The 12,077-nt window shown below is 44.8% G+C and overlaps 1 long non-coding RNA gene across 1 annotated transcript; it reads left to right on the forward strand.

Moving 5' to 3' along the window:
• The first annotated feature begins 9,978 nt into the window (after nucleotides 1-9,978).
• Nucleotides 9,979-11,805, forward strand: LOC120921738. Its single transcript, XR_005744938.1, has 3 exons — nucleotides 9,979-10,017; nucleotides 11,529-11,651; nucleotides 11,766-11,805. It is a non-coding gene; the product is annotated as an uncharacterized LOC120921738 (long non-coding RNA).
• The last annotated feature ends 272 nt before the right edge of the window (nucleotides 11,806-12,077 follow it).

A 12,077-nucleotide genomic window follows, 5' to 3' on the forward strand; every position in this document is an offset into this window, starting at 1 on the left:
AAGGATGGTTCCGTCAGAACCCCTATAGCGCCAACTGTCGCCCAGTGGTGGGAGCGCACCCCCGGACACACAGACTGACCCAATAGGCAGTTCTGAACTGGCACCAGCACAAACTAACAATTAGTGAATGGGAGCAACTGAAATCTCCCATTCTCCACTAACTTTAGCGTAAAGCCCCACTAACTAAAAAAAGAGGGGGCGTTACACTTCTATATCATCATGACTATGGAGGAAGAGGACGGACATGACGGGGGTTACTGGGTGTAAATAGAAAATAAGATCTTATTACCTCCTCTGCTGCCTCTTCCAGAAACATCTCCTCACTACTTCCTCCCGACTCACCTCTCACCCGGAACTTCCTGTCTGTACCTGACATCACTTCCTGTCTGTCTCCTATTGGATACTTCCTGTTTGATTAGAAGTGAGATCTCCATCTTGTGGAGTTCAGAGGAACTGCAGCCCAGAGAAATATCTCATAATGTGATTACAGCCATTGGGCCAGATTCACAGAAGAGATACGATGGAGTATCTCAGATACACCATCGTATCTCGGATTTTTTCTGGTCCTATCTATGCACCTGATTCATAGAATCAGATACGCATAGATAGGGCTGAGATCCGACAGTGTCACACTGTGTTACACTGTCGGATCTTTTTTTTGATTTAAAAATGGCGCCGGGGGCGTTCCCGCTGATTTACACTGAATAATATGTAAATCAGCGAGATACGCGAAATTCACGAACGTACGCGGACCCGACGCAGTGTTCTTACGTCGTTTCCGTAGCGCGGTACCCGTCGTATACTTACCCCTGCTAAAAGCAGGGGTAAGTATTGTTAAGTATGGCCGTCGTTCCCGCGTCGATTTTGAAATTTCCTACGTCGTTTGCGTACGCCGATTCACGAACACGCGCGTCGCAAGTCCCGCTCTCGTCGCAACCACTGACGTCCTATTGACGTCAGTGGGAGCAATGCACGCCGGGAAATTCCCCGGACGACGCATGCGTATTTAAATCGGCGCGGGAGCGCGCCTGATTTAAATATGACACTCCCCTAGCCGCGGAATTTGAATTCCGCCGGGGGAGTTAGGATCCGCCGTCGCAAGTTTGGAGGTAAGTGTGTTGTGAATTTGACACTTTCCTCACAAACTTGCGAGGGCGGATCTTAAAAAACATAGGTTACACGGATCTAAAGATCCGCTAACCTTTGTGAATCTGGCCCATTGCTTCCAGATGATGGACAGTCCCGGGATTTATTCCTCTGTCCCCTCATGTCCTCATCTCACAGGTTCCAGGACTCCGAGTGCGGAGTGTCAGTGAGGGGATGACGGGGGGAACATTCTCTGGGTCCCATCACCAGGCACTGCAATTATACCAGACTGTGGGGAGCAGTGATCTCCTTTCTGACAGTGATAGTAGAACTCCGACATCAGCAGAGAGGCAGCGGGAGTGTGTGATCAGGTAAGTACCACCACTGACCACCAATGCTGGGCTGGGGTTACACTTTATTCTCACTGACACCAACAATGGGGCTTATTTATTATCACTGACACCAACAATGGGGCTTATTTATTATCACTGACACCAACAATGGGGCTTATTTATTATCACTGACACCAACAATGGGGCTTATTTATTATCACTGACACCAACAATGGGGCTTATTTATTATCACTGACACCAACAATGGGGCTTATTTATTATCACTGATACCGACAATGGGGCTTATTTTATCTCAGTGACACCAACAATGGGGCTTATTTATTATCACTGACACCAACAATGGGGCTTATTTTATCTCACTGACACCAACAATGGGGCTTATTTATTATCACTGACACCAACAATGGGGCTTATTTATTATCACTGACACCAACAATGGGGCTTATTTATTATCACTGACACCAACAATGGGGCTTATTTATTATCACTGACACCAACAATGGGGCTTATTTTATCTCACTGACACCAACAATGGGACTTATTTATTATCACTGACACCAACAATGGGGCTTATTTATTATCACTGACACCAACAATGGGGCTTATTTATTATCACTGACACCAACAATGGGGCTTATTTATTATCACTGACACCAACAATGGGACTTATTTATTATCACTGACACCAACAATGGGGCTTATTTATTATCACTGACACCAACAATGGGGCTTATTTATTATCACTGACACCAACAATGGGACTTATTTATTATCACTGACACCAACAATGGGGCTTATTTATTATCACTGACACCAACAATGGGGCTTATTTATTATCACTGACACCAACAATGGGGCTTATTTATTATCACTGACACCAACAATGGGGCTTATTTATTATCACTGACACCAACAATGGGGCTTATTTATTATCACTGACACCAACAATGGGGCTTATTTATTATCACTGACACCAACAATGGGACTTATTTATTATCACTGACACCAACAATGGGGCTTATTTATTATCACTGACACCAACAATGGGGCTTATTTATTATCACTGACACCAACAATGGGACTTATTTATTATCACTGACACCAACAATGGGGCTTATTTATTATCACTGACACCAACAATGGGGCTTATTTATTATCACTGACACCAACAATGGGGCTTATTTATTATCACTGACACCAACAATGGGACTTATTTATTATCACTGACACCAACAATGGGACTTATTTATTATCACTGACACCAACAATGGGGCTTATTTATTATCACTGACACCAACAATGGGGCTTATTTATTATCACTGACACCAACAATGGGGCTTATTTTATCTCACTGACACCAACAATGGGGCTTATTTATTATCACTGACACCAACAATGGGGCTTATTTATTATCACTGATACCAACAATGGGGCTTATTTATTATCACTGACACCAACAATGGGGCTTATTTTATCTCACTGACACCAACAATGGGGCTTATTTCATCTCACTGACACCAACAATGGGGCTTATTTATTATCACTGACACCAACAATGGGGCTTATTTATTATCACTGACACCAACAATGGGGCTTATTTTATCCCACTGACACCAATGTTGGATATTGAGTTAATCCCCCCCCCCCCCCCACAGTGACTTGCTAACTGAAGGGAGATTCATGATTGGTGGAGGAGAAATGAGGGATTGGTTTGTTTGGGAAGATAAAACCAGCTATGATACGGTTCTCACAGCCTGCAATACCACCACTGGAGGGAGACTCTCCCACATTTATCTGGCTGGACACACACAGGCAGATACAAATCTTTCATACAATCTGATACAATCTAAGGAGCGTGGAGCAGACAAGTGATCCCCACACACTTCAGAGGATCCCCAAGAATCCTGGTGTGATGACTTCTTCCCCCACCCCCACACACATGATTTAGGGCAGATTGGATGAAGTGTGTGATGTGTGGTGTGTCGGGCAGTGATACACACACACATACAGATCCCTGTCTGCCAGATACAATCACTTCCACACACTGACAATAATCTGCATTAGGGAGGAGTTCCGTGTCTGAACAGAAGATTGGATGAAAACTGGCTCCTCCCACATTCTTCTGAACATTTACAGCATTTGGTGCAGACGAATGTGACAGCTTCTGGCTGTCACTGGTTTCTAGGGAAGCAATGGCTGAATGAAACAGCTGTGTCCTTAGCCAGGGCCGGATTAACAAGGGGGCTGATGGAGCTGCAGCTCCAGGCCCCTTTCTCAAGATAGGCCCATTTGCCCAAAAAAAATTTTTAAGAAAAAAAAAAAAAGACAGACTTTGGGGGGTTGTAGCTCGATGACCAGAGGTCACAGAAACCCCACATTTGGGGGGTAGGCAGTTGAATACCTACCCCACATCTGGTCAAAATATGGGACAGCTATCATTTATGGCTCCGGAGATACGGGCCTGCTTGCACAGCCTGTCAGAAGCTACATACAGAGCGGCCAGTATAAATACAAGCTGACACACTACAGCAGACTGATAGGATCACAGTGCTTATAATAATTATTTGTATATTACTCATGGTAATTAACCCCTTACCACCCAGGCCAATTCTGACACTTCTCTACTACATGTAAAAATCATCATTTGTTTTTTGCTAGAAAATGACTCTATGGTGGTCTTTGCACTTTTTATGTTGCACGGTGTAGAGCTGCACGATTCTGGCTAAAATGAGAATTGCAATTTTTTTGCTTAGAAGATAGATCACGATTCTCTCACGATTGTTGCGGCGTAACATCATCTTTCACATTAAAAATGGGCTAACTTCACTGTTTTGTTTTTATGGTTTTTATTATTCATTGAAGTGGGAAAATGCAGTGTGACATAAAATATTGCAGCAATAGCCATTGTATTCCCTAGAGTCTCTGCTAAAATATATATAATGTTTGGCGGTTCCAAGTAATTTTCTAGCATATACAATATTACTTTTTAATTTAAGAAACAAGTGTTGGACTTTAAGTAGTTAAATTTAGTTATATTGTTTCATTTTGTTTACAAACTTGGCAGACTGCCCAGATTTGTTCTTTACACACAGAAGTGTATCCCTTTGATCTAAGAAGGAAGCGTTAGTTACAATGTTTCCTGTTAAAAACTTGGCAGACTGCCCAGATATTTTCTTTTGACAGCTGAAAGTCTCTCCACTTGTTATATGAAAGAATCAGCAAACTCTGCATTGAAGATCGTCAGGGGGGTTGAATCGAGATCACAATTTTTTTAACGATTAATTGTGCAGCTCTAGCACGGCATTTGCGCAGCAATTTTTCAAACATGTTTTTTTGGAAAAAAATGTTTCATTCATTAAAAAAAACAGTTAGGCCCCGTACACACCATAGAATCCATCCGCAGATAAATCCCAGCAAATGGGTTTCAGCGGATAGATCCTATGGTGTGTACACGCCAGCGGATCTTTTTCCGCGGATATATCTCTCCTGGGATGGATTCCAGCAGATCGGATATTTGCTGACATGCAGAACATATCCATCTGCTGGAGTCCATCCCAACGGATGGATCCGCTGGTCTGTACAGACTCACCGAATCCATCCGTCCGAAGGGATCCCCCGCATGCGTCGTAATGATTTGACGCATGCATGGAATTCCTTATATGACAGCGTCGCGCACGTCGCCGCGTCATAATCGCGGCGACGGCGCGACACGTCATCGCAAGAGGATTTCGGCGCGGATTTCAATGCGATGGTGTGTACACACCATTGCATGAAAATCTGCCGAAATCCACGAGAGGATTTATCCGCGGAAACGGTCCGCTGGACCGTATTCGCGGATAAATTCTATCGTGTGTATGGGGCCTTAGTTAGTTAAGTAAGCACAATTTTTTTTGGTATCCTAAGCGATGCTTTACATTTTTTTAGGTTACATGTTTATAGTTACAGAGGAGGTCTAGTACTAGAATTATTGTTCTCGCTCTAACGATCGTGGCATATGTAACCTGTGTGTATCTGGCTCTGATACTACCAGTGCCTACCCAGCCACTGACTAGTATCTCTCCCCAGCCTGTCCCCACACACCCTCTCACCTGCTGACCTGTGGATGGGGGAATCACTCCTGCAGTGTTATTGTGTTCTGCCAGTGCGTACAATGATCAGTGTTGCTAACTTTAGCTGGCAGCACTGATTGTTTTAAGAAAAAGAAACAGGCTGGTTGTACTCAAGTTGATTAATAGATTGACTTGTGTAAAACCAGCTAGCCCATAGATAGATTAACTATGGCTGGTCTCTGCATAATTGGCGTAATTTCAATCCATGTATGACCCGCTTAACCACTACTCAGTCCCTAAATATCCTTCCACTCCTGTACATAGTGCTCACTGTCATACTCTCCACACTCCTCTCCTGTACATAGTGCCCACTGTCATACTCTCCACACTTCTCTCCTATACATAGTACCCACTGTCATACCCTACACACTCCTCTCCTGTACATAGTGCCCACTGTCATACCCTCCACACTCCTCTCCTATACATAGCGCCCACTGTCATACCCTTCACACTCCTCTCCTGTACATAGTGCCTGCTGTCATACACTTCTCTCCTGTACTTAGTGCCCACTGTCGCACCCTCCACACTCCTCTCCTGTACATACTGCTCACTGTCATACCCTCCACACTCCTCTCCTATACATAGTGCCCACTGTCTTACCCTCCACACTCCTCTCCTATACATAGTGTTCACTGTCTTACCCTCCACACTCCTCTCCTATACATAGAGCCCACTATCATACCGTCCACATTCCTCTCCTGTACATACTGCCCACTGTCATACCCTCCACACTCCTCTCCTGTACATACTGCCCCATCATACCCTCCACACTTCTCTCCTGTACATGGTGCTTTTTTCCGTACCCTTTGTACTCCTCTCCTGTACATAGTGCCCACTGTTAGACCCTCCACATTCCTCTCCCTCACCTGCACATACTTCCCACTTATATACCGTCCATATCCTTCCACTCCTGTACATAGTGCTCACTGTCATACTATCCACACTCCTCTCCTGTACATAGTGCCCACTGTCATACTCTCCACACTTCTCTCCTATACATAGTACCCACTGTCATACCCTACACACTCCTCTCCTGTACATAGTGCCCACTGTCATACCCTCCACACTCCTCTCCTATACATAGCGCCATACCCTTCACACTCCTCTCCTGTACATAGTGCCTGCTGTCATACACTTCTCTCTTGTACTTAGTGCCCACTGTCGCACCCTCCACACTCCTCTCCTGTACATACTGCTCACTGTCATACCCTCCACACTCCTCTCCTATACATAGTGCCCACTGTCATACCCTCCACACTCCTCTCCTATACATAGTGTTCACTGTCATACCCTCCACACTCCTCTCCTATACATAGAGCCCACTATCATACCGTCTACATTCCTCTCCTGTACGTACTACCCTCTGTCATACCCCCTCACTCTTCCTGTACATACTGCCCATTGTCATACCCTTTACACTCCTCTCCTGTACATAGTGCTTTTTTCCGTACCCTTTGTACTCCTCTCCTGTACATAGTGCCCACTGTTAGACCCTCCACATTCCTCTCCCTCACCTGCACATACTTTCCACTTATATACCGTCCATACTCCTCCCCTATGTCGCTTACCCACAAAAACAGTTCTTTAAAATTATACTGAATACCCTCAATGTTACCAGCTCTAGAATGGACACACTTTTGTTAGTTCAACTGAAGGAAATATCAGTTCTCATATTTGTTCTGCCCCATTATTAGTACTCATTTAATTTTGTGATTACTACTATGATGTATAGAGGAACATCGGGGATCTCGGCTACTCTAAATATAGCACTTATATGAAAAAGTGGCCCTGAAAATATTTTTTAAATGTTGGCAACTGTGCACTTAGGCACTGCCCAAGGGCCACCGTCCACCGGGTCAGTAGGGGCCCCATGAGAGGCTCCTGGGATCCTGTGATAATAAAGCGGTAGTAAACTTTCCTGACATTACTACTTTTTAGAGGCCCTGGGGTAGGTTATGCCACAATGTACAAGTATGCACAGCATATTATCACATTAGTGTACACTTACATTTTCAGACTGAGCCCTCCAGTGCTGCGATGAATCGGGCGTGGCCTGGACACTTCCATCTTCACCCGGTCTTCCTTCTGGGTTCTGTGCCTTTGGTCACTTGCCTTGGCTGGGCTGCGTTCATGTCATTCCCACGCATTTATTTATTATTTATTACACCCCATTCACACCTCCGCGACAAAACGCCCGACGCCGGCCTCTCGTGCCGCTGGAGGGGAGAATTCCCATTGCTGTCTATGAGATGGTTCACATCTCATAGACGCCGTACACCTGCGGCATGAAAAAAAGTCCCGGACCCTTTTTTTTCAGGCGGCATTGGCGTTCGGCCATACAAAGCAATAGGAAGGATTTGTAAAAAAAAAGTTACACTATTCGCGGCAAAATATGCCACGTACGTGGCGTTACTTGTCGCGGAGGTGTGAATGCAGCCTAAAAGGCCCCACCAAAATCCTCAGCACCAGGCCCATGATGTTCTTAATCTGGCCCTGGGTGCTGCCGCCTAAATTTGAGAAGCGGGGGGGGGGGGGGGGCAGCCACAAATTGAGAAGCGGGGGGGAGGGGCCCTTTACAAAAAAAGGAAGAAATAAAAAAATATATATATAAAAAAAAGGGGGGTAGCCATCCGAGGCCCTGGGGACCTCTGGACCCTTTAATAAAAAGAAAAAAAGGAATAAAAGGGAGGAGGCTTTTCGGGAGACCTGGAGACCTTGGCATCACTTCATATATACAGACGCTTACCCCCAGGAGGTGGCGCAGTCTGTCTGAACTTGGTAGGCGCTTACCGTCTCCCGGTCGGAGTTCTATCCTGCTTTCCTGACCCTGCTGTTCTTGCTCAGCTCCCTTCCCCCTCCCACCCACCCTCTTTTCCCTGGCCCCTGCCCCTCCCTTCCCCATGTTTTTCCTCCTCCTCACCCCCGCCACATTTGTCCAAACATGGGCGATTTAGTCAGATGTGGAGCATATCCTGTTGAGCATTACTTTCTCGGTTGCCCCATCTTTGGACCCTTTCCAATGGGTTGCTTTGCTTCTCATGCCGCTACAAAATATATAATTATGATCGTTTGTGTAGAATATTGTGCACTGCAGTTAGCTCTAGGTTATATGTATCATGGTTGACATGCTTATAAATCTGTGCACTTTGCCATTATCTAGGCCCTGAACCCTTGACCATTTGCCTTTTCGCTGTGCTAGGCCGGTGTATCTACAGCTGTTCCCTCTCTGTTGTAATCATTTTTCTTTTTGACCATATACATTCATGCTATTTGTTCTTTGCACTGTATACCTGCTATGTGTGGCGATTGTTAACTGTATTTTGTTTGATAATAAAAGCTTGAATTAAAAAAAAAATATATATATATATATATATATATATATATATATATATATATATATATATATATATTTTTTTTTATAAGGGGGGGTTGCCATCTGGGGCCCTGGGACCTCTGGGCCCTTTCATTTAAAAAAATATATATATATACACACAAATTATTTTTATTTTCTTTATAAAAAGAAATTACAAAAAGGGGGGGTTGCCATCCAGGACCTCTGGGCCCTTTAATAAAAAAAAAGAAACCTCTGGGCTCTTTAATAAAAAATAAATAAAAAAAATATATAAAAAAAATAAAATAAACATTTATAAAAAAAAAAAGAAAAAAAGGGGGGTTTGCCACATGGGGCCCTGGAGAGCTCTGAGGCCTTTCAAAAAAAGCCCCTGGGGACCTCTGGGCCCCTTACAGGTGTACTGCCTGTACCCCCCTGATCAGGGCCGCTGATAGGGGGGGACCACCAGCCCTCCTGTAGGGGGCCCAGGCAAACAGGGGGGCCCGGACAGCAGAGGGAATCATTGTGATCAGATGGAGGGGCAATTACAGAATTACTTCCCTGCACCGATCCCCCTCCCTGTTCTGCCTTCTGATTCCCCCTCTGTGCCCCCTCTCACTGTGCTGCCCCCCACGGCACTGCTGGCTCACCTGTCTTGTAAAAAAAAAAACAAATTATAAAATAAAATACATTTTAACATTCTTTAAAAAATTATATAAAGAAAAAAGTTTAAAGATTTTTAAAAACTATTTTAAAAAGGGACAATTCACACAGGTTCTCTGTTATGTTTGTATCTGCTAATAATGATTTTAGTGTATTTTGTTTGTGAAAATATTGTTTTAATATATTTTTGGGGGGCCCTGTCAGGTAGGCTGTACGGGGCCCCGTGATTTCTAACAGCAGTCCTGCCCCTGATGGCGGCCCTGTCTATAAGGATATACAGTACATACACACACAGCACAAGGCCGTGTTCACACTACGAGATGTTTCTGCAGTTCCTCTGATCTCCACAAGATGGCAGACAGGAAGTCTCTATGGAAGACAGGAAGTGATGTCAGGTACAGACAGGAAGTTCCGGGTGAGAGGTGAGTCGGGAGAACAAAGAGAGAAGACGTTACTGGAAGTGGCAGCAGAGGAGGTAATAAGATCGTATTTTCTATTTACACCCAGTAACCCCGTCATGTCCGTCCTCTTCCTCCATAGTCACTGTGACGTCTTTTATCTCCAGCAGATGATGATACACACATATATAGTGTGGAGACCTAGATTAGCCCCTTCAGGGTCAGAACATTTCCCCACTTACAAGGCCGGAACATTCTCTTCATTTTGGAGATGTGTCACCTTTGCCACCAATCACCTTCTCACCTCATCAGTCTATACTAACAGTTATATGACGTTTATTAGAGATGGGGGTGGGGGATTGGAATGTGTATGTCTTTATTTTATAAGTAGGAAGAAAGAGGGAAAAATATTATTTGTAGTAAATGTCCTGAAAACGAATATCTCCATAATGATCCCAGTCTCAGATCTTCATCCTAAAATGTGATCAGTAAAGTCTCCGGAGTACACAGAGATCACAGGAATATGATGTGTCCTGGCAAAGCCTAAAGACAACGTTCATCTATTATTTAGGAGAAGTGTGACGCACCCGGGAGAAATGACTCTGTGTACAGATATCTCACAGAGCGCCCCTCACAGCTCCTCCTACCTATGTCCCTCCAACCAGAGTCAGAGAATCCTATGACATCACAATGACCTCAAAGCTCCTCCTCTCAATGTCCCTCCAACCAGAGTCAGAGAATCCTATGACATCACAATGACCTCAAAGCTCCTCCTCTCAATGTCCTTCCATCCAGAGTCAGAGAATCTTATGACTAAGGATTAGCTCCAGCGTGTTCGCATGGTACACGTGCAGAGCCTGCCAGGAAGTCTGCACGGCGCTGCGCTAATCACCGCCAGGGAGAAACTGTCCCAAATCTCGGCTGCAGAGATTGGGAAATGTCTCCCTGGCTGTGATTAGCGCAGCCTTCCTGGCGGGCTCTGCACGTGTACCATGCGAACACGCTTGAGCTCATCCTTACTTATGACATCACACTGGCCTCACAGCTCCTCCTCTCAATGTCCCTCCAACCAGAGTCAGAGAATCCTATGACATCACACTGACCTCATAGCTAGCTCCTCCTCTCAATGTCCTTCCAATCCAAGTCAGAGAATCCTATGACATCACACTGACCTCATAGCTAGCTCCTCCTCTCAATGTCCTTCCAATCCAAGTCAGAGAATCCTATGACATCACACTGACCTCACAGCTCCTCCTCCCAATGTCCCTCCATCCAGAGTCAGAGAATCCTATGACATCACACTGACCTCGCAGCTCCTCCTCCCAATGTCCCTCTCACAAGCAAAAGCAAGATTGTTGGTCCCAGAATTCCTTGCAATAAGCTTGTAACCTACAGAGTGGGGGGCCCTGTCTGGGTAAATTATATCCCAAGTGGAGTTTTGATAAAAAAGGAGACCTGATTGGTGAGGTGAGGAGGATTCTGGGAATGTCATTTGATTTTACTATATGTGTTCAAATCTAGAGTTTTCCTCCTGTGAAGTCTGGAGATCCTATGATAATCACATTGCCTCCACCTCCCTCCCTGATAGAATAGAGAAATACAAAGAAGATTCTAGAAGTCACCAGAGAGATCATCAAACTGCTGACAGGAGACATGAGCGGTGCCGAGAAGGACATCATGATGGACAATCAGCCGCCCCTCACATCACCGGGTAAGAGGAGACTTTATTGTAAAGGAGAGAGCAGTACCGAGGCTCCACCTAGATCCCACATCATCTGATAAACGCAGAAACAATGTATTCAGTCAGTGTGTGTGTTTCCTACAGATGGATCCAGTAATGGGAACCCACCAGAGAGATGTCCCCGTCCTCTGTATTCCCGGGATTCCACACAGGAAGGTCACACCATCCCCCACCATCATCAGGTAGATGAGGAACAATTATTGGTGGTTATGATTTATACACAGCATGTTTATTATAATGAATGTTTTATTATATATTCAGAGTGGAAACCTTGGGGATGATAATATTGATGTTAAAGAAGAGTATAAAGAGGAGGATGAGGAGTATGGAGTGATGGTGGAGTTTTCAGAAGGACACAAGGATATGATGGAGCCACCTAATACCAGGAACCCACCA

The sequence above is a fragment of the Rana temporaria genome (assembly GCF_905171775.1).
Source record: "Rana temporaria chromosome 4 unlocalized genomic scaffold, aRanTem1.1 chr4a, whole genome shotgun sequence".
In the NCBI taxonomy this organism is placed as follows: Eukaryota; Metazoa; Chordata; class Amphibia; order Anura; family Ranidae; genus Rana; species Rana temporaria.